At 35.0% G+C, this 20126-nt stretch overlaps 1 protein-coding gene across 2 annotated transcripts in view; it reads right to left on the bottom strand.

Moving 5' to 3' along the window:
• The window catches only part of RFX3 (regulatory factor X3), a gene marked incomplete at its 3' end in the record, with an annotated part of 289919 nt that overhangs the window by 249286 nt on the left and 20507 nt on the right, over positions 1-20126 (bottom strand). The window contains exon 1 of one of the 2 annotated variants that reach the window (XM_080671370.1): positions 4164-4231. The exons of the other annotated variant lie outside the window; for it this stretch is intronic. Of the gene's footprint in view, positions 1-4163; positions 4232-20126 lie in introns of those variants that run through there. 2 annotated transcript variants of the gene reach the window in all.

The following is a 20126-nucleotide window of genomic DNA, read 5'->3' as shown; positions in this document are numbered from 1 at the left end:
AGGTACTTGCTCAGTGCCTCTCACATGGGTAGCACTTAATAAATATTGGTTATCATTATAAAATTATCAAATGAGATACAAGATAGCTATAGTAGTAAGCTGACTTGTGTTAGCTGGGGTAGGAGGGAGGAGTGGTGTAAGTCGTGGTGTGAAGGGAATCTAAGACAATTATGTTAATTAAAATAAAACAAAATGAGAACTGATGGACCCTAAATTGAAAGAAAATAATGCATGTATCACACTGAACTCTTAAGTACACCTTTACTTCCTTCTGATAAAAGGGAGTTTCTCCAGGAGGTAAGATCTGAAGATGTTTCATATTTTCTATTTTACATGTGGTTTCCTACTTACAACTTTCTATGGCTTTCTTCCTAAAAGTGGGTCTGATAATGAAGCTTTTGCCCAAGGTAGGTCCAAAACTGGTTTCTTCTTAATTTAAAAAAGCAGTAAGTTCTTGTGGACTATAGCAGGATACAGTAAAATTTGAGAAATTAAATAGTAAATGCAAGAAGTATACTGAACCCTATCTCCAAAATATGCCCATTTATCCCCTCCCTGACGACTGGTTTCCTGAACCAAACTTCTAGAGAAACTGTAAGACTTACAGGGAAAATGAAGAGAACTATCACTTGTTAGCACTACTCTATGCCAAGCATTGGATTATGTACTTCACATATATCCCTTATTTAATTTTTACAAGTCTGCAAGGCAACAGTTATTATCCCATATTACATAAAGATATTGAATTAATAAGTGGGTGAACCGAGATTCAAGCTCAGGTTTGACTAACTCAAAAACCCATAAGCTGTTTGCACTAGACTACTTTGATAAAGGACAGAGATTCATTCTCACATTCTTGACCAACTGATGGCTTCTCCTTTATATTTCTATCAAGTATTTTTTAAGTGCACATAAGATTAAATTTATAGTATCTCTTAGATTAAATGCATTATAGTTCTTTCTATAATCCAAAATTTGAAATGCACTTGCAATTTTTATCTTAATTTATCTCTGGAAAAATAATAAAAAAGAATATCCATAAATTACATGTATCCTCTTTAGTTATAACAGCATATTCATGTGCATATTGCATTGTTTCCAAGAAATTAGCAACACAATTATAGTTAATGAAAGTCAAAGAACTTTAAATTTGGTAGAGATTTTAAAGATAAAACGTATATTTAATTGAATAACCATTCTGGTCATGAATCTTTTTATGGGGTTTGACCACCCAAATATCTTTACTGCCATTTCAGACAGAGTTCATTGACTTTTTAGGGGGTGTATTCTTTATGACAAATTGAAATTACCCTTTCTATAATTTAAACTCATTGTATTTCAGCAGGGCTTTTAAGACGATAACAAGTCTCTAACATACCTGTCATTTTGCTACTTTATTGATTTTCACTGAAAGTTTGTAACAAAAAAAGAGAAATACAAATTTGAAAACAGATTTTAAGTTTTTTCTCCTCCTTTCCCCAGACTAAATAAGTAACTACCATGGCTTCAATCTTTCCTCACTCTTGTCAATATCCATTTTTGCTGCCCTTTTCAGTGCTTCTCTATGTTCAGAATGAACTGTGGAAAAATAATTGAACATGACACTATACTACTATTTTAAAACCAATTGTCATTGGCCCTGGTAAAAAGCTAGTATCTTATATATCCTGTGCACTATGTTAATTCAGTCAATTAACTTAATTGAAGAGCAACAGAAGTAAAAGAAACGCCAAGCTTAACCCTTGTTTCTAACTCCACAGTGCCAGTAAGGAAAAGGTATACAACCTTAATCATCACTTTTAGCAGAATGCAAGAACAAAACTGAGGCATAGATTGCCACTCTAATTTATAGTCTTTGCAAAAATGAAAGCAGAACAGGTCTGAAATCCTATCTTCTTATGAAATACTACTCAAAGGAAAAAAGACCAAAAGGGATCTGCTCTGCAGGCCACCAACAGTCCCAAGGTAGCTCCTGAAGAACTTTTTTGATTGGAAAATCAAATCTGAATTATTGAATAATTTGAATATAATTACTGACATAGTGGATAAGAATGCCAGAGTAAAAGTCACAAGATGTTGGTTCGCATGCTAGAACCTCTCTGGGTCTCCGGTTTGCCCATCCATATTATGGAGACAACCCCTACCCTCTAACTGACCAGCTGGGAAAAGTTAAATAAGATGCTACACACACAAAAGAACTTTGTAAGGTGTTATCTACATAAATGTAAAGTAATGCTATATAATATGTAAAAACAAACATATTTCCTTCCCTATCACTCCCCTATACAAGTCAACTACCTTATTTCACATATAATAAAGGATTTTAATGCTATCAAAGTGAATGGCCCAAAAATCTTATTAAAAGAAAAAGTGGGATGGACAGACACATATAGAATTGTTCTCTATTGCTTCTCGGGATAATACAAGGTTAGCTCATCTCCCACTACTTTCCCAAGAGACGGATTCTACCCACACATCTTTTGGTTTTTACTTTAAATTTTCTCTAAACTATTTTTAATAAACATTATTTGTAAGCAATTTTAAGAGAATTATGCTATGGAAACTTTTTTCCCCTCTAGGCCCGTACAAGTTTCCACAGTTATTAGGTTCATATCTAAATACTGAGTGATAAAGAAAAAGAAAGTCAAATTTATCTGTTTGATACAGACAATTCAAATGGTTTGAGAAATATGATGAAGTTGCAAGATTTCCTAGAAAACTATTTGAAAGAGTTGGTACTATATCCCTTTAGATATACCATAATAAAGATTATTAAAACTATTAAATTATAACTTCTGTATATAAATGCATCATTTTTTGTTATAAATTATGTTACAAATGTCTAAGACACAAAACTATTCAATTTATCTTTCTTACAGCCTTATATCAAAAAAAGAATAAAAACTTGGAACACACATCAGGGAATATTTGGTACACTCTTTGGAGGACTTCTATAAAACAACAGTTTTGAAATGGAGGATATAGTTAGCTCCAGTTAATTTTTCTCTTGAGTCTTGGTTAAGTTTATTAACCAACAGATTATACATTTATCTTCTCATAGGAACTGAAGACTGAAGAAATGTTAAAATAGCAATGTTTTATCCTCTTAAAAGGACTGGCAATTTCATTTCAACTATGTGAAAAGGTAAGGAAGTAATTTGGGTGAAAATATAATCTTATAATCTCAAAGATTAAAGATGAACAGTTTACAAGTACTCAGAATCAAAGCTTATCCCTGTGATGCCCCTCCCACAACCCAACCCACCCTCATCCCTGCCCTCACCCCCTTTTCACCTTTCTTAAGGCCTCTTGTAATGGAAGCAGAAGTTCACACACCAAACTCTAGCACCTTCCTATATAACCAACCCATTATTGAGTAGAACAATTATGACATCAGCACTATGTTAGCTAATTATTCCACCAAATAAATAAAATCCAATAATCTCCAATATTACCATGTCATTGACTGGATTACATATGGATAGCTGCTGTGTTTTACTATCTTTAATTTGAATTCCCTCTGATACAGGCTTGATGTTTGGTAATGTGTGAAACAATTGTGGAAATGCATGTAGCATGTACATTTAATTGACTGCCAGTTTAGACTACCAAACCCATGCATCGTGGGTACCAAAGATATGGGAAAAAACTAACAAAGGGTCTTACATTTGTTTTCTCATTAAATGAGCCTGAGTACTGTCTAGAAATTCCCCATTATAGGAGCTTCCATGCTCTTTCTTACTATTTCCCTATAAATTATGTGTGCTAGCCACTACTTTTCAATGCAGCATGCCATTAATCCTACTTGGGGGCAAGTTAGGAAGGCAGGTAGGAAGGAGGAGTTCTCTTGTGCTTTGTTTCTATAGCCCCACAGAAAGTTTAGCTATTCAAAGCTTTCAAAAATAACTGTAACTACATAACAAAGTGAAGAACACTCTAATACTGTTTTTTTTTTCTTTAAACATATACAAGTTCTAAAAGAAAAGAAAATTCCTCACAGTATTAACTACTACTGACCATCAGGAAAGGAAAACCTATCTTAAAATCGTATTTGTAAAATGTTACTGAAAAATTCAAACATAAGATCTTATCTGACATGTTAAAATACTCTATATTTTGCATACATAAAATTTAAAATTTATAGAGAACATGTGATCAATTACCTCATATTCTTTCCATGAGCCAAACTCAATGTATTCTCTACCATAAAATGCCAGAATGATCAAGTGGCCTAAAATATTAAAAGCAAGAAGAATTAGGTAAATATTAAAAATAAATTATTTAATATCTAGCTGCTGTTATTTAAATTATTTTGTTTATGAATAAATATTAATTGTAATATAACAATTATTTTTTCATTATTTTTCAATTAAGTGACATACAATATTACATTAGTTTCAGGTAAAAAACATAGAGATTAGACATTCATATAACTTATGAAGTGATCACCCCAATAAGTCCAGGAATTGATCTGATACTACAACTGAATTATATTTAAGGTATTTTTTTACATGACTATATTTTTAAAAGCTTCCTCCTTAGCCAAAAATGATATTGTTTTGATTTTACAGGGAAGGAAAGAGAACTTTCATTTTTGAAAGAATTAGAATTCAAAGAATAAGCATAGTAGTCTCATAATAAAGAAAAATATGTTAGGACAAAGAATACAGAGAACAATCTTAGAAAAATCTGTAGCTTTAAATATTGATTTGTTGTTGTTGTTGTTAACCCTCACCAGAGGATATTTTTCCACTGATTTTTTTTTTTAGAGAGAGTGGAAGGGAGGGGGAGAGACAGAGAGAGAAATATCCACGTGAGAGAGACACATTGATTAGCTGCCTCCCATTCGCACCCTGATTGAGCCTGCAACCGAGGTATGTGCCCTTGACCGGATTTGAATCCAACCCAGTACCCTTTAGTCTGTGGATCGACACTCTATCCACTGAGCCAAACCAACTAGAGAGAAAAAATACCTGTACTTTTAAGTTGTAAAGATGAAAGACCAAACAGTTCTGAAAATCAGCCTGCTAATTTCTTGTATACAGATATGTAAAAGTGAAAATGGATTAACAGCTGACACACCTTTGCTCATTCCTTTTTAAAATAAATAAGATTTGTTTCTTAAAAATAATTTAGATGCATAATCAGAACACAAAGGTCAGGAAACTAATAAGACATGCCTAATTATTCAGTTTTATGAAAATTTTTAAAAGAAGTCTTTGGTTCAGAAGAGAACAAAATGTTATTTTAAGCAATTGATTTTTATTGGCTCATAAAGTAAATTTAGGGTAACACTGCTATACAAACAGGTACTTAAGTGTATTTGTTTATATATGTTATGTCTTTTTTGCCCTAAATATGCCCCATAATATCAAAAATCAATTTAGTAGAATATATCTGATCCTTTAGTCAACCATAAACAGCATCATAGCTGTTCTGCATGATTTAGTTTTGTTTGTTTTCTTTTTTTCTTTAAAGGTAAAGATGACATTAAGCAACAGTTGCCATAAATTTTTATGTTGGTCCATTAAACTTAGAGAAATAACAAAGCAAACAGGTACAGCTGAGTATATATGAACAGGCAGCAGTCTAAATACACATATTTGGGGTTACTTGAACAAGACAAAGATAACTAAAATAATCACAGGTGTTTGCTGCATTCAGCAAAAATGTAATAATCTGCTAGTTAACAGACCAGAATTCTCAAAAAGAACTTGGTAATTTTAACCCTATTATCAAATGGTCCTGTTACTTTACTGTCATTATTAAATATATATTTTCTGACATGATATTATTGTACACATTTATTATACACTAAACGACTAAACAATACTTCAGAACAACTTTGAGCAAAATGACTATGAATTATACATACCTATTTCTAAGAAAATTCTACCTATCCCTTTAACTCTAATTCTTTTCTCCAACTAAGCTCCCTGTATTTAACTTATTATGTGAATATCAAGTTATAAAATTCAAGCTAATATACAGTTATCTGCATCTTCTACTCCTCTCCAAACAAGTTACAAGTAATACCTTCTCTTTGAATACATCCTTCGCTACCTCATTCTGATACTAACAAAATTGCTCAAGATCTCTTTTCTTGGATTTTTACAAGTTCCTTAGCCACCACACCAGTTCACTGATGATACAAATTTGTCTTTGTCACTTATCACTTTAACTTTAAAATCCAATTCATTTCTTAAAGCCTGTTCTCATATATTATTAAGTTATTCATTTAAGGATCACAACTACGTTAAGTACCACACATACCATACAAATATTAAATATACATGGTCCAAATGCTCAGGTAGCTCACACACTACCATGCCAGTTCACAATAAGGTGGTCTCTCCTTCAAAGCTCCACATTGGCCCCAGGAGAACTTATTTCCCTCATTTCTTCCTATATTCTACTATGATTTTTTTCTCACATCTCTGGCACAGCTATTCAAAATATCTTCATCTTGCCCTTTAACATTTATTGCATCACTGCAATGTGCGTGGCAATGTGCTATCAGTTGATTAGGATACAATGGTGAACAAAACACAGTTATTTTGCATTCAAGTCCCACCTCATCTGCTCCCGCATATTGTCCTAACTTTCTCAGTGGCTTTATCGTTCTCCTGGAACCCAGTGATCTTTCACTTTTCCACCATCATTTTCTGAGACCTCACAACTAATAGTAAACAAGTCCTGTTGAACTGGTACTCATGTCAGATGATCCATTTCAGCACCACCCTGAGACTTAGGAGAAAGGGGCCATTGCCCAGAGACTGGCACTATAGAGAACCCACTTTGGCCCACTGGCCAGGTACATCCTCATGCAGTGAAAAGTCTGCACAGCCCAGGGCCATGCTCTCTGAGTCCTCTGCAATCTACCTCAGCAGACTCCCAGGACCCTGAATGCCCATGCAGATCCCTGAACTATCAATCCTAGAGAAGATGGAGATGAAGGCATTAGGAGTAGTCAAGAGACAGCTTATAAGGGATGAGGCAAGGTTGCTAGTGGAGTGAGCATGTGGACATGCCATGGCAAAGAAAGAGCCTTGGGTACGAAGAAAGGGAGGTACACTGCAGGGCACAGAGGAGTTGACAGAAGGCCATTTCCCTTTGCCACTACGTTCTACAACAGAATTGAAAAACCTGAGAATACTAAATGGTCATCCATCACATTAAAGTTGTACTTGTCAAATTTAAGTATGTAAAAATATCATGTTTCCATTTGTGTCCTTTATATTCATTAGTGATAGGAATAGGCCTATTTGCAATGAAGGTTCCCCAGCTCCAATCTGTATTTTAACTGCAATCTATCAAATAAAGATGTAATAGTAGCAGTAGAAGTAGCATTGATAATACCTCTCACTGAAGGTCCTAGCACAGTACCAAGCATTTAATCTATACTAAACTCTTTCATACCCCTTTTGTTACTTACAATCCCACTGGCTAGTTATGTAAAGCCTATCTAATAGAGGGAATATGCAAATTGACTGTCACACCCTCAAAAAGATGGAGGCACCCACAGTCAATAAGTAGGGAATATGCTAATTTACTGCCACACCCTCAAAGATGGCGGCGCCCACAGCCACAAGATGATGGTGCCCAGTCCCCTCAGCCCCACTGGCCACCCAGTCCTCTCAGCCCACCAGCCACCCAGGGCCGGCCCGAGGCGCAGGCAAGCCTCGGATATCAGCTGCCCAGGCAAGCATCGGATGTCCGCTGCCCAGCCACCCCAGGCCAGCCCAAGGCGCAGGCAAGCCTTGGATGTCAGCTGCCCAGCCGCCCAGGGCCACCCGAGGCTTCGGTAACCAGGGCCGGCCGAGGCTTGCACTGCTGGCAGTGGCAACAGCAGAGGTGTGATGGGGGCATCGCCTTCCCCTGATTGCTGAGTCACCTCCCACCCCTGAGGGCTCCCAGATTGTGACAGGGGGCAGGCCTGGCTGAGGGACGCCCCCCTCCAGTGCATGAGTTTTCATGCACTGGGCCTCTAGTCTTATCTATAAATGGAAAGAACAGTGGCAAAAGAAGAATTCTAACCATGGTCTTTATGAACTAAAAGCCCAGGTTTGGCCTAGCCCATTTGGCTCAGTGGATAGAACATCGTTTTGTGACCCAAAGGGCCCCAAGTTTGATTCCAGTCAAGGGCATGTACCTCAGTTGCAGGATCCTCCCCAGCCCAGGCCCTGGCCAAGCACATGCAGGAGGCAACCAATCAATGTGTTTCCCTCATATCGATATTTCTGTCTTTCCCTCTCTCTAAAAACACCCTTGAATGAAAATTAAAATAAATAAATAAACAAATAAACAAACAAACAAATAAATAAATTGCCCAGGTTCTTCATCCTATACTTCTTTTCAGATGACCTAGAGAGGTTTACCTGGCTTATTTTATTTTTTTGAAAAAACTTTTAAATGTTTTTACTGATTTTATTTTTAAAATTTTATCTTTATTGTAGAAAGTATTACAGATGTCCTCTTTGTATCCCATTGACCACCTCTACCCAGCACCCTCGTAGATCCACTCCCTGCCAATCTTTACATATCTGCCAGATTAATCTCCTGAAAGCATCACTTTCATCTTCACACTTGATCCACTTTAAAAATATATACTGCCTGATTATGCTCTCTCCAGTTAAATTTCAAATCCTTAGCCTGATTTTCTTTCCACTCCATCTGCTTCATTATTTCTCAACAAACTCTTCAAACTCTTCACACCAAAATCTACCTCTAAGATGTGCTTAACTCCTTCCTCACAGCCTTACACACCACTCAAACAATCTTCAAGATCCACCTCATGTATTACACCTCCTCCCTGAAGACTTCTCTAACTACTCAAGCCCAGAATCTCTTTTGCCCCCTTTTTTATTTCCAAGTAATATTGATAGTTTCTAATCATTCAGCAAGTAATTAAGCTATGTACTTAGCATGGTGAGAAACACAAAGGATATGACATACCTTTTGACTTGAAATCACTTTATGGACTTAATCTGGTTGGAATGCATTATAGGAGAAACTGGTAAAGTAGCTCTAAAGACAGAGCACTTGGCTGAAAATCCACCTTGATTGCATGTTAGCATAGACTTGACTAACCCATTTAGAAATTAATTTTGAGAACCCCAAAGAACCTTTGTTAATGTGCATTATATCTAGTCATACACTAGTAAGTGTTTAACCGCCAGCTCTCCTTCCCCTACCAGAAAGCTAGATTTGTAGTTTCTCCTCATTTCCATGGTGTAAACAATCACAACATGGCTAGTTTCAAGCTAGCATGTCACATTTAAACGCAGAGTTAAGAAGTGAGCAACACTGGCTCTCTTGAGTTGGTAACAGTAGGATAGAGTATATCACCAGTTATATCTATCCATATTAATCATGTCAGAAAATAAATGGAGAAATTTAATAAATAGTAATTTTAAAATAATAAAACCAATGCATATAACATAAACATGTTTTTATGAAACATCTAAATTTTTCAAAACAGAAGAGATTTAATGAAAAGAGTGGTATTTTCGTTTTTATAAACTTCTCTAATGTCTTGCTTAAGAGAATTCTTACACATCTACTTCTGCACTCAAACTGCTGTTTTGCTTTATGAAGAAAATGCAACCTCACAGACATTTAGTTGAAAAAGTTGGAACCTCCTGGAGCTGGTGACCTCAGGGGACCTCCATTCACACTTTGAACAGCATTCATATACAGTATATCTTTTCCATAAAAGACTCTGATGTGAAAAGATGTTACCATTAGTGAGAGTTTGGAGTAGTTTGGTACTTTGACTTAGTTTTTCTTACCTAGCAATTATCTCAATATAAACAATTCATAACTCAGATTGCACAGAAAAAAAGGTTTATACGATTCATGTGTATATTTACATACATATGTATATAAATGTATATATATGTACACATATGATATTTCCCCAATTCAACAACTCAAAATACTAAGAATAGCAAGGGAAAAAAAGATAACTATACAGCAAAAACGTCATTTTCAGAAGAAAAAAATTCTGTGCAGAGAGATTACTTATGAAGTTAATAATGTATGAATCTTCACTGAGCTGGACATAATATTCAATTAAGTAAAAAAGGTACAATTATATTCTACATTTTTACAAGTGGACAATTTCACCCTATGTACAAGATGACATGTCAGAGTTACATATTCATTGATGTCAAGAAAAAACACTTTTATCAGAATCTATCCTACCTAATAAAAGAGTAATATGCAAATTAACCATTACTCCCCTACACCCACAAGCCACACCCACCAGCCAATCAGGAGCAAGTTTCAATTATAGAAGATAAATAAATCCCAACAAAAATGGCGGCAGCCACGGAGCTGGAGAGAGCAGGTGGCTTGAGTTGCCCCCGGCGATGGAGGAAGCCAAGCTTCTGCAACCCTGGCCTCTCCCTTGGCCTCCACTCAAGGCTACAAAGTTTCAATTATAGAAGATAAATAAATCCCAGATACTAGGGCCTCCGCTTGGGTCACAGGGGGCATGGCCGGCCTGCAAACAACCATGGCCCCTCGCCCAGGCCCCCCCACACCCCAAGGGAACCCCAACCCTGATCTGGGACACCCTTCAGGGAAAACCAGCTGGCCCCCACCCGTGCACCAGGCCTCTATCCTATCTAATAAAAGAGTAATAAAATTGACCATCACTCCAACACACAAGATGAATGCCCCCATGTGGTCAAAGATGGCTGCCCCCATATGGACACAAGATGGCCACCACAAGATGGCCATCAGGGGAGGGCAGTTGGGAGGGACCAGGCCTGCAAGGGAGGGCAGTTGGGGGCAATCAAGCCTGCAGGGGAGGGCAGTTAGGGGTCACCAGGCCTGCAGAGGAGGGAAGTTGGGGGCGACCGGACCTGCAAGGAAGGGCAGTTGCGGGGGACCCAGGCCTGCAGGGGAGAGCAGTTGCGGGTGACCAGGCCTGCAGGGGAGGGAAGTTAGGGGCAATCAGGCTGGCAGGGGAGTGGTTAGGGGGTGATCAGGCTGGCAGGCAGAAGCAGTTAGTGGCAATCAGGAAGGCAGGTAGGCGAACAGTTGGGAGCCAGCAGTCCTGCATTGTGAGAGGGATGTCGGACATTGTGAGAGGCAGTCGGACATTCCTCGAGGGGTCCCAGATTGAAGAGGGTGCAGGTTGGGCTGAGGGACACACACCCCCGTGAACGAATTTCATGCACTGTGCCTCTAGTATATATATAAAATGCTAATATGCAAAGTGTCCCTTGGGAGTTCAACCGGGAGACCAGGAGTTCGATCGCTCACTATATCCACTAGGGGGTGGTGTGGAACATGGCGGGCGACCAGCTGAGGTGGCAGGGCACTGAGGGAGCAAGGGAAGGAGTAGGTAGGGAGGCAGGGAGGCAGGGAACCAGATCAGCCCTGATTGCCAGCCAGGCCTAGTAGAATAATATTTTGTCTAACTCTGAAATTTAAAACTTCCCAAATTTAATGTTTTAGGCAATATTTAATTCATCAAAATTATATTATGGAACATTTTAACAATATAAGTACACAAGTATTAATCAAGAAAGAAAATTATTTTAAAACTTACAAAACTACTGGTAACAGTGGTTTTACTGGAAAAACTGTATCTGTGTAACATTAAGAGCTAATTTCCCTTGGCTCTAATGTCACTGTGGTTTGGTATACTTCTCACTGTTAAAATATCAAGGCGACACTGAGCATGTCCTGTACCTCTTCATTAAGTTCAGGTTGGCACTACCTTCTTCAAAGAACTGAAATAGGATAGCCATTGCTTAAACTAGTTTAATCCCACTAGCTACTTCAAACCGTTATTTCAAATCACTTCTATTCTTTTGCAAATAATATTTTTTATTAAATTAAATGCCTTTATGGTCCCTTTAGGAACAACAGAATATATTAAAATTTAAACTATATTTTGTAAATCAATGGCAAGCATGTTGAACATTGTTTAGGGATAGGGCAAAAAGTACCAAAGGTAATTAGATTTTCATGCGACTCCACTGTTGACCTTACTTCTCAGCAGAAGCTACTGCTATTTTCAGTTATTTTATATCAACCATGTAAAGTGCTAACACAAGGCAGTTTACTCATTTCTGCTGTTAGATTTTCCATGGAAGAAAAATGTGGAGAGAGACTCAATGTTTAAATAATACAAGACTCACTCTACATATTTACTAAAATAAATAAATTGGCCCTATTCTTTAAATTCTACCTTTTGTTCAGAGTAATAAGTATTTAATCTGTTTAGTGCATATTTTTCCTATTGATTATTGCTCTTGCAATCTTAAAAAAAAAATCCTGCTCCAAGATTTGAACCTGTAAAGAGGGGTTATTGATAAATGTTTACTCAAAAGAATTCCTACACTGACCAATACTGAAAATGACTTAACAAAATATATAGTCCTTAATATCCCTCTTTGAAAATAATATTGTTTCTAATTATATTCCATGTTACCATTTTCAGCTGCCATCCTGTCCTGTAAAACCCTCCTTACATCCTATCACAAGGAGTAAACTAGAAAGATGAAAATGACAATATACATTACCAGTTTGAGTACTAACTCTAGACTGCCATTATATATATACACACACATACACACACATATGTACATATATATTATATATATATGATATTTTACCTTTCACTTTTTCATTTTATAACTGAACTAAATAAGTAATATACCCATATTTACATAAAACACCTGAGCTCAAAGTAGTATGGAATTAGTTTAAGGATAACTAGCTATCAAATGACAAAGCCAGAATTTTAATTCACATTTTATTCAAAAGACTAGGACTCACACCTTCTCCTAACCATTTTGCAAGCTGACAGAACTCATGCTATCAGATATTATTTTTTAAGCTGAAGACCTAAGTAATCATGGGTATTTCCCTACATGGAATTAGCATGAGTGGCTCACACAGCGCAGCTTGGGCCTTTGTGGAAATTTCACAGTACCACCCAAGTACATGACAGACTTCTATTAATACTGTAACAGTCCTGAAAAAAAAAATCTATATTCAAGATTAGTTGAGCGAAGTAATTTTCCCACAAATCTGTTTCATACTGAACCTGTGTTTGTGTCTTCCAGCCTGAACTGTGATTTCATAGTCTGGACTACAGTGCATATCCATGCCTCATGACATAGGAGACAGGGACAAGGTCATGAAATTTTACACTGTGTAGCAGGTTAGGCTACTTAACTGCTAAACTACAATTCAGAATAATTGATAGGCAAGACTGTTCTATAAATTGCTGTGCAGTCACTATGTAAAATATATATGCACAGAGTAAGCAACAGTAAAACTTCATAAATATCATTAAAGGTTCGTAACAAGAGCCACATAATAAATTTTTCTCTAGAAAAGCAGATAATTCAATGTGGTGCAACTGATACCTAAATTTAAGTATTAAACTCGCTGTGGCTCTACTGTATTATTAAGAAAAAAACTGCAAATATTTCAAAAATCTATAATCTAGTGCTAAAATCTCCTAAAGTTTTAGTGCTGCCTTGTAAAAATATTTACAGTGCATTAGGATAGCAACTTATCAGACAGCCAGAGAAAGCTTCTCTGTGGTGCCCTGCAGATCCCTGGATCTTTGACACCTCCTTATAAGATCCTCTAATAGGAAGCTAGTATAATATTAGGTGGGTGTATTAACATATCCCAATGGGAAAATGCAACTGTAGGTAACTTATAGAAATGCAAAAGAGAATGCCTCTTAATCACTAATAAACATCTCTATCTAAAGCAAATTTATTGTTTAAGAAAAGTTTACAGTATACCATTTACTTGTTTCACGCCATGCACTTGCTTAAAGAGGTTGATTTTACCTTTAGCTAAAGCTGTGTATTTTCTAATCTGTTTAGGGCAGCTGTCAAGTAATCAGAGTAAGCAGTGTCATTTTAATAAGGAAGTCTTTTAATAAAATATAATAGGTCACAAATACCTAATTTCTGCTCTTTAGTGTAATTGCCACTCTTCACTGTAACTGCTACTTTAACAATCTTTTCCAAATGCTGCACAAAAGATGAACAAATCAAGGGTATTAGCATGTGTGTATATTTACAGCTTATTGCTGTCAAAGCCTGTGTAGTTCCACTCCCTACTCCAGCAGCTATATGAGATCTGTTTCTTTTGATGGAGGCTTATTGGTTCAGGTTGTGAATGTATCTGAATTAATCTCCTTTTCATGGCTATGTGGCAAACACATACTAAAAAGTATACAACAGAAATGTTGGCAAAGTTCTAGCACAATATTACACCTTTAGGAATATCACTGACACTTTTACTGTCACTGTGAAAGACTGTACATTTTACTACTTTATTCTTTCTTTTTCAATAATTTATCTGCTAAATTAGTTATTAGCTCATAATTTAAAAAAACATTGCTTATATATATATATAGTTCATGTAGCATATTTTCTTAAATTTTAAAAGTTTATTATAAGTATTAGTTTTACATATACATCCACTTAAATAATGTACATAAAACAAGAGTTGCTGCAATATTAAAATAAATGAAGGATCCCAATAAGAAAGTATAGTATTACAATTTTTATTTTTAAAAAGCACATTCATTATGATTATTTTGCTAAGTTCAATTTTAAGTTTATGTTTTTTCTAAAATTCCCTGAAAACTTCTTTATATGATAACCTTTTACCTTTTTTATTTGTTTTATTTAAAGTATACTATTATTTTAACCAGTATATTTTTAAATTTTGATACTTTTTTGCTATTTTAATACCAGAAGTCTGGTGCATAAACAGTACTGGTTTTATAAAAAGTTTCCCCATTTCTGAAATGCTAAGCTTTCCCAATTCAAACTAACTTACTGTGAAAAGAAAACCATGACAACTGTTTGTACCTCTTGCTTTATTATTACATCCGGCCTGGTCACTCTTAGAAATTCAATCTATTATGGTTGCTAGGAGTCTGTTGCTGTGCAACCTAGAAGGGTATGCTGTGCTTTCAGGCTAAGGAGTGCTAATAAACCTGTAGGCTTCCTTCTATGGGTCTGACCAGTGTGTTTAAAGGGCTTAATACTTTTCAAGAGTGATTGGAGACACATCCTATTAAAAACAAGTCACACTGAGAGATTTCTAACAAGGGGACAAAATGCTAAACATACACAAATATTCAAAATGTATCCTCAGAATCCTTAATTTGGTAAAACAAACAAAGAACAGATTATGCTCTATATTTCAATTATACTACCTACCATTCCCAAGTTTTTATTTCCATATTGACCTATAAAAGGTTATAATGGATATAAATGAACTCAGAACGTTTTAGGGGGGAAAAGCAGTTAGTAACTTCAACTTTATAAACTTACATAAATTCCAAAAATAGAAAAATAAATTTAACCTAGGAATCTAGGAGTCATGAATTTTGCAGAACTAAAAGGCACCCCACCCAATACACACACACACACACACCCTTGAAAATCTGAAATTCTAAATTTCATTGTATTATAAAAAAGATGACTTTTTTTATCCTTTATATTAATTCTAAAATACATTCTATCCTATCATATGCATATTATCTATAATTTTAAAAATTAACACTCAAAAAGTTATTCACAAAAATTCACTACAATTAGATAGTACTGAACATAAATAAGAAAAAAGAGAAAGATAGTAGAGGCTCTCAATAAAATACTGATAAACCAACTGTGTGAAACAACTTTAAAAGTGGGCAGAGAATACGAGAGAACTTGTACATTCCTTAAGAGAAGAAATTATATTGACTTTTATTTCCTTATGTATGGTTAAGTCTTTCTCATAAAGTATTTGAAGACAAAAATGATGAAATTGGTCTATTATAAAATACCAAAGGTCATGCAGATAAATAAAAATAATATGTGATTTTACAATAATCATCGTCTTTTTTTATTTTTACTTTTATGAATTTATCTGAGCCAAACTGAGGACATATGCCAGGGAGCAAGATTTCAAATGCTTCTCAATAATCACTTTAACTATGAAAATTTATCCATACTTTCCAAGGATGTTTTGATACACTAATTCTCTACATGTAAGTATTTTACTAATACTGCCTGCAGCTTTAGAAAATTAAAAATAAGATTTTGTAGATGCCAGGCAAGAATTTTTCTTTATTCATGGCAACAGTTAGCCCTTCTATCTAACTACTCTGAGCTGGTTGTACTTTCTAAAATAATCGGTAACTACACTACCTCTTTCTTTTTTAAGAGTCACATATATCTGTCCTTCAATGGTTGTTTTATTTTTTCTTCTCATTGTACACTATGAGAAACAGAGTAAAAGAAATTAACTATTTCTTTAAAAGTACCAAACACCTACAAAAAGAAGAATGAAGAATAACTATCTAAAAAAGGCAAAAAATCCAATAATAAAGGAGCAGGCTGAGAGGTGCAAAGGAACCATCTGACCAAAGGCTGAGACTGAGGCAGGAAGAGAATGGGTTGGCTAAGAAGGTTTAAAACTCAAACAGCCTATGCCAAGCAATAACAAGCAGAACAGACCAGAGCAAACAGGAGAAAAGGGACAGAAAAGATGACAGAGACAAGAATGTGTTAGAGAATAATTGAAAGAAAATGGCAGAAAGAAACATGATTCATTTTACAAATGAGGGGGAAAAACAAATACGAGATTTTTATATTCAATACTTATATTTTGAATCATCCTTATTTCTTAAGAAGGCATACAACAATTCAGAAAATTCTCAAAAGATGTAGTAATATACGTACCATTTATGATGGAAAACCAAGTAAGCAGTAACTTGAAGACTCAATTTGACAATGAAATAATTTGATTACTTTCCAATTCTCATCTAGGATTAAGGAAAATTTAACTTAAGTCTATAGGTACGGGATCTAATACATGAAAATATTTTTTAAAGCAATGAAAACTGATTTTTCCCCAAACAAGAACAAAACACTAAAATACACACTACACACACACACAGTAGTCAAAAAAAGTTAATAAAGTCAGATTCTAAATATACCATTCACAGAGGTATGTTAGGCAAATCTGTTAACTTTTAAAGCAGTTATTTAATAGCTGATCAATTACTAATCAAGTGTAGTAAATAATGTTGGAAGACTCTGCTCTGAAAGTTCTAAACTGGCTACATTAATATCTAGCCTCCTGTCAGGCACTATTAATTAAAGGCAATGGGGCAAAAATAAGGAATAGGATTTTTAATGGAGATGGAATCCATAGTGGAAGTGTTGAGGGAAAGAACCTTCTGGTGTTTGTTAGGAAGTTGCAACAATTATATAGTGTGGCATACTGAGAATAACATATTCAACCATGGAATGAAGTCTCTTTTTTTTGCACATTCCAATTTTCTTGGATTTGCAACATCCTATCATATTTGATTCACTTCCAAATACCCAATTTCAAATTTAAAAAATCAAATTTCCTCAATAAATGCTGAACAGGAACTGAATTGTTTTATTTTTAATTTCATAAATTTTTATCAAGAATTGTAGGTTCTTTGATAATTCACATAATCAGGGTTGGTAACAAATGACTTGAAGGTTAGAATTCTGTTTTAGTAGTCCCATCTTACTAATTATAAAGAGAAATCATTATGGGAGCCATAAATATAACATAATTTCTCCTTTCTGCTGAAAGAATATTTGCCCAAATACATTTCAAATTACTATTAATTTGTTTAGCTATAGTCAAAAGGATATTAAATGTACAAAGGAAGAGGTTTGTGTGTGTGTTTTAATATTAAACTTTATATAATATAAACAACTGATTAGAAGAGTAACATCAATTCAAAATATATTTTAAAACTTCTTAAAACCTATTTCCACTTTTTAAGTACTACCACTCATTTTTATATATTTAAAAACTTGAAAAAAAGGTATTGGATCAATTGATTTTTTAAATGTATAACTAAGGATACTGAAAAAGGCATCAAGTGTTATCTATGAATTTAAAGGAAAATTTCATTGTATCTCATAAATGCCAATAACCTCAAAGATATATATTTCACTTTTTTTTGTGAAAGCAAATACATAAAAAAATCTTTAGAAAACATAAAAGAAATAAACCATATTAGTACAGAGGTAAATGTTACTTTCTCGGAGTGCACATAGCAAATTGTCTTTGTGGAATCTGTGTTTAATTTAGAAGATTCTATTTAATTCCAACTCAAAATTTGAGACTAGGAATATTAAAGTTCCCAATTCAAATTTTTAAATGATATTTGTCTGGAAACTAACCTGTATTCTTTTTAAATTTTTTTTCACCCATCCCTCAATCCACAAAACACGGCAAAGGGGAGCAAGAGTGGCATCTGAGTGCTGAGCCTGACTCAGCTGTTGAGTCTCTTTCCAGAGGTAAGAAGGAAGGGGAGTAGTAAAGGGGTAGGTGGGAAGATAAGGGGTACAGCTGAAACAAAGTCAACCATGAGTTGTTAACTATTAAAGAAGATGGATACATGGGAATTCATTTCATTGTTTCATCATACTGTTCTATTTTTACTTTAAAAAGTTAGGGGGACAAAGTAAAGAGTAGACTTGCTCTCCTAAGTCTTTCATAGCTCACACATTTTATCACAAACTCAGTGGTGGTACAAACAAGTGGTGATACTAAATTAGACTTCTGTCATTTTTAAATTTATATTTTTAACTGGCAGAAATATAATTTTCTCGAGTTCAATAAACTCTAGCCTACAGGTTGTTAAAATGTGGGCACAATGACTCACTTCAGACACAAATACCTGGGCACATTTGCAAATATAATCATTTAACCAGCCTTTAATGATGGAAACCAGGATTAGAGCTAAATACTGTATACATAATTATGTAAGTTCAGAGAAATGGAGTTTTTGTTTGTTTAAGGTCCCACAACAATTTCTACTTCCTTAACTTAAATATGTTAAAAACACACATGTTATATATTTTTACCATTTTTTGAAGTATTACAATACAATACAATAGCCTCAAATACTGCAAAACTGTATATTTCATAATGGATGACAGTCACATATGCTTAATATTTGACACTGAACTGAAATTAGAAAATATGATTTTGACAGTACACTGAAAACCTCATTCTAAAAATATCAGCATGAAAATCTATTTGTCAAAATAACAGAATTCAAGACAATATGCCTCCATTAGTAACTTTTACTTATCTAAATAACCTCTCATTTTTGTCATTTTGCATACACAAAATTTTAAATTCAGTTCATAAATCCATGATTACAAATGACTAGACAATGACAGATAACTATGCTACATAAACAATGACATTCTAGTTTCACATTTTCTAAGACACTGCAGAGCATTTTGATCATAGAAGCCATCGTATACAAATACTTTCTCTACTTTAAATTAGCGATATGAGAAAATTGAGGGTATAACCAATCAAATTAGCAGTCAGCTCATTCTAATTTCAATCTGCCTATATTAATAGTGATTTTACTTTGAATAGTTCACAATGCAATTTTTTAGGATATATTCTTGTGATAGTTCCAGATGTTTCAGCACAACCTCCAACTTGGAAATAAGTAGGGTAGACTGAAAACCTTAACCTTTCCTACCATCTCAAAAGAAAAACAAACTTGCCAAAACCGGTTTGGCTCAGTGGATAGAGCGTCAGCCTGTGGACTGAAAGGTCCCAGGTTCGATTCCGGTCAAGGACATGTACCTTGGTTGTGGGCACATCCCCAGTAGGGGGTGTGCAGGAGGCAGCTGATCGATGTTTCTCTCTCATCGATGTTTCTAGCTCTCTATCCCTCTCCCTTCCTCTCTGTAAAAAATCAATAAAATATATTTAAAAAAAAAAAAGAAAAGAAAAACAAACTAAAAGTTTTGAGTCTCTTAATCTGCTTTTTTCCTTACAGAAAACCATAGTAGGTGGTTTGTTGTTTTTTTCATCAATATACTAGTACACCTCAAAATGATATAAAATGAAAAGGCTGTACTGTACATACAGGGAAAGGTTTATAAGAATGACAGAAGGCAACAAAGAGTCAGGGGGAAAAAACTATTGTAAGGGCAGATGTAAACAATTAGGACTCTTTAGTATAAAAGCCAGGCTAGCATCAACCAAGGTATCATCAATATCATAAATATACTAGAGGCCTGGTGCATGAATTCGTGCACCAGTGGGGTCCCTCG

Source organism: Plecotus auritus (assembly GCF_963455305.1).
Source record: "Plecotus auritus genome assembly, chromosome: 5".
NCBI lineage: Eukaryota > Metazoa > Chordata > Mammalia > Chiroptera > Vespertilionidae > Plecotus > Plecotus auritus.
The sequence above is the reverse complement of the archived record's forward strand: the minus strand, read 5'-3'. Positions and strand labels throughout refer to the sequence as shown.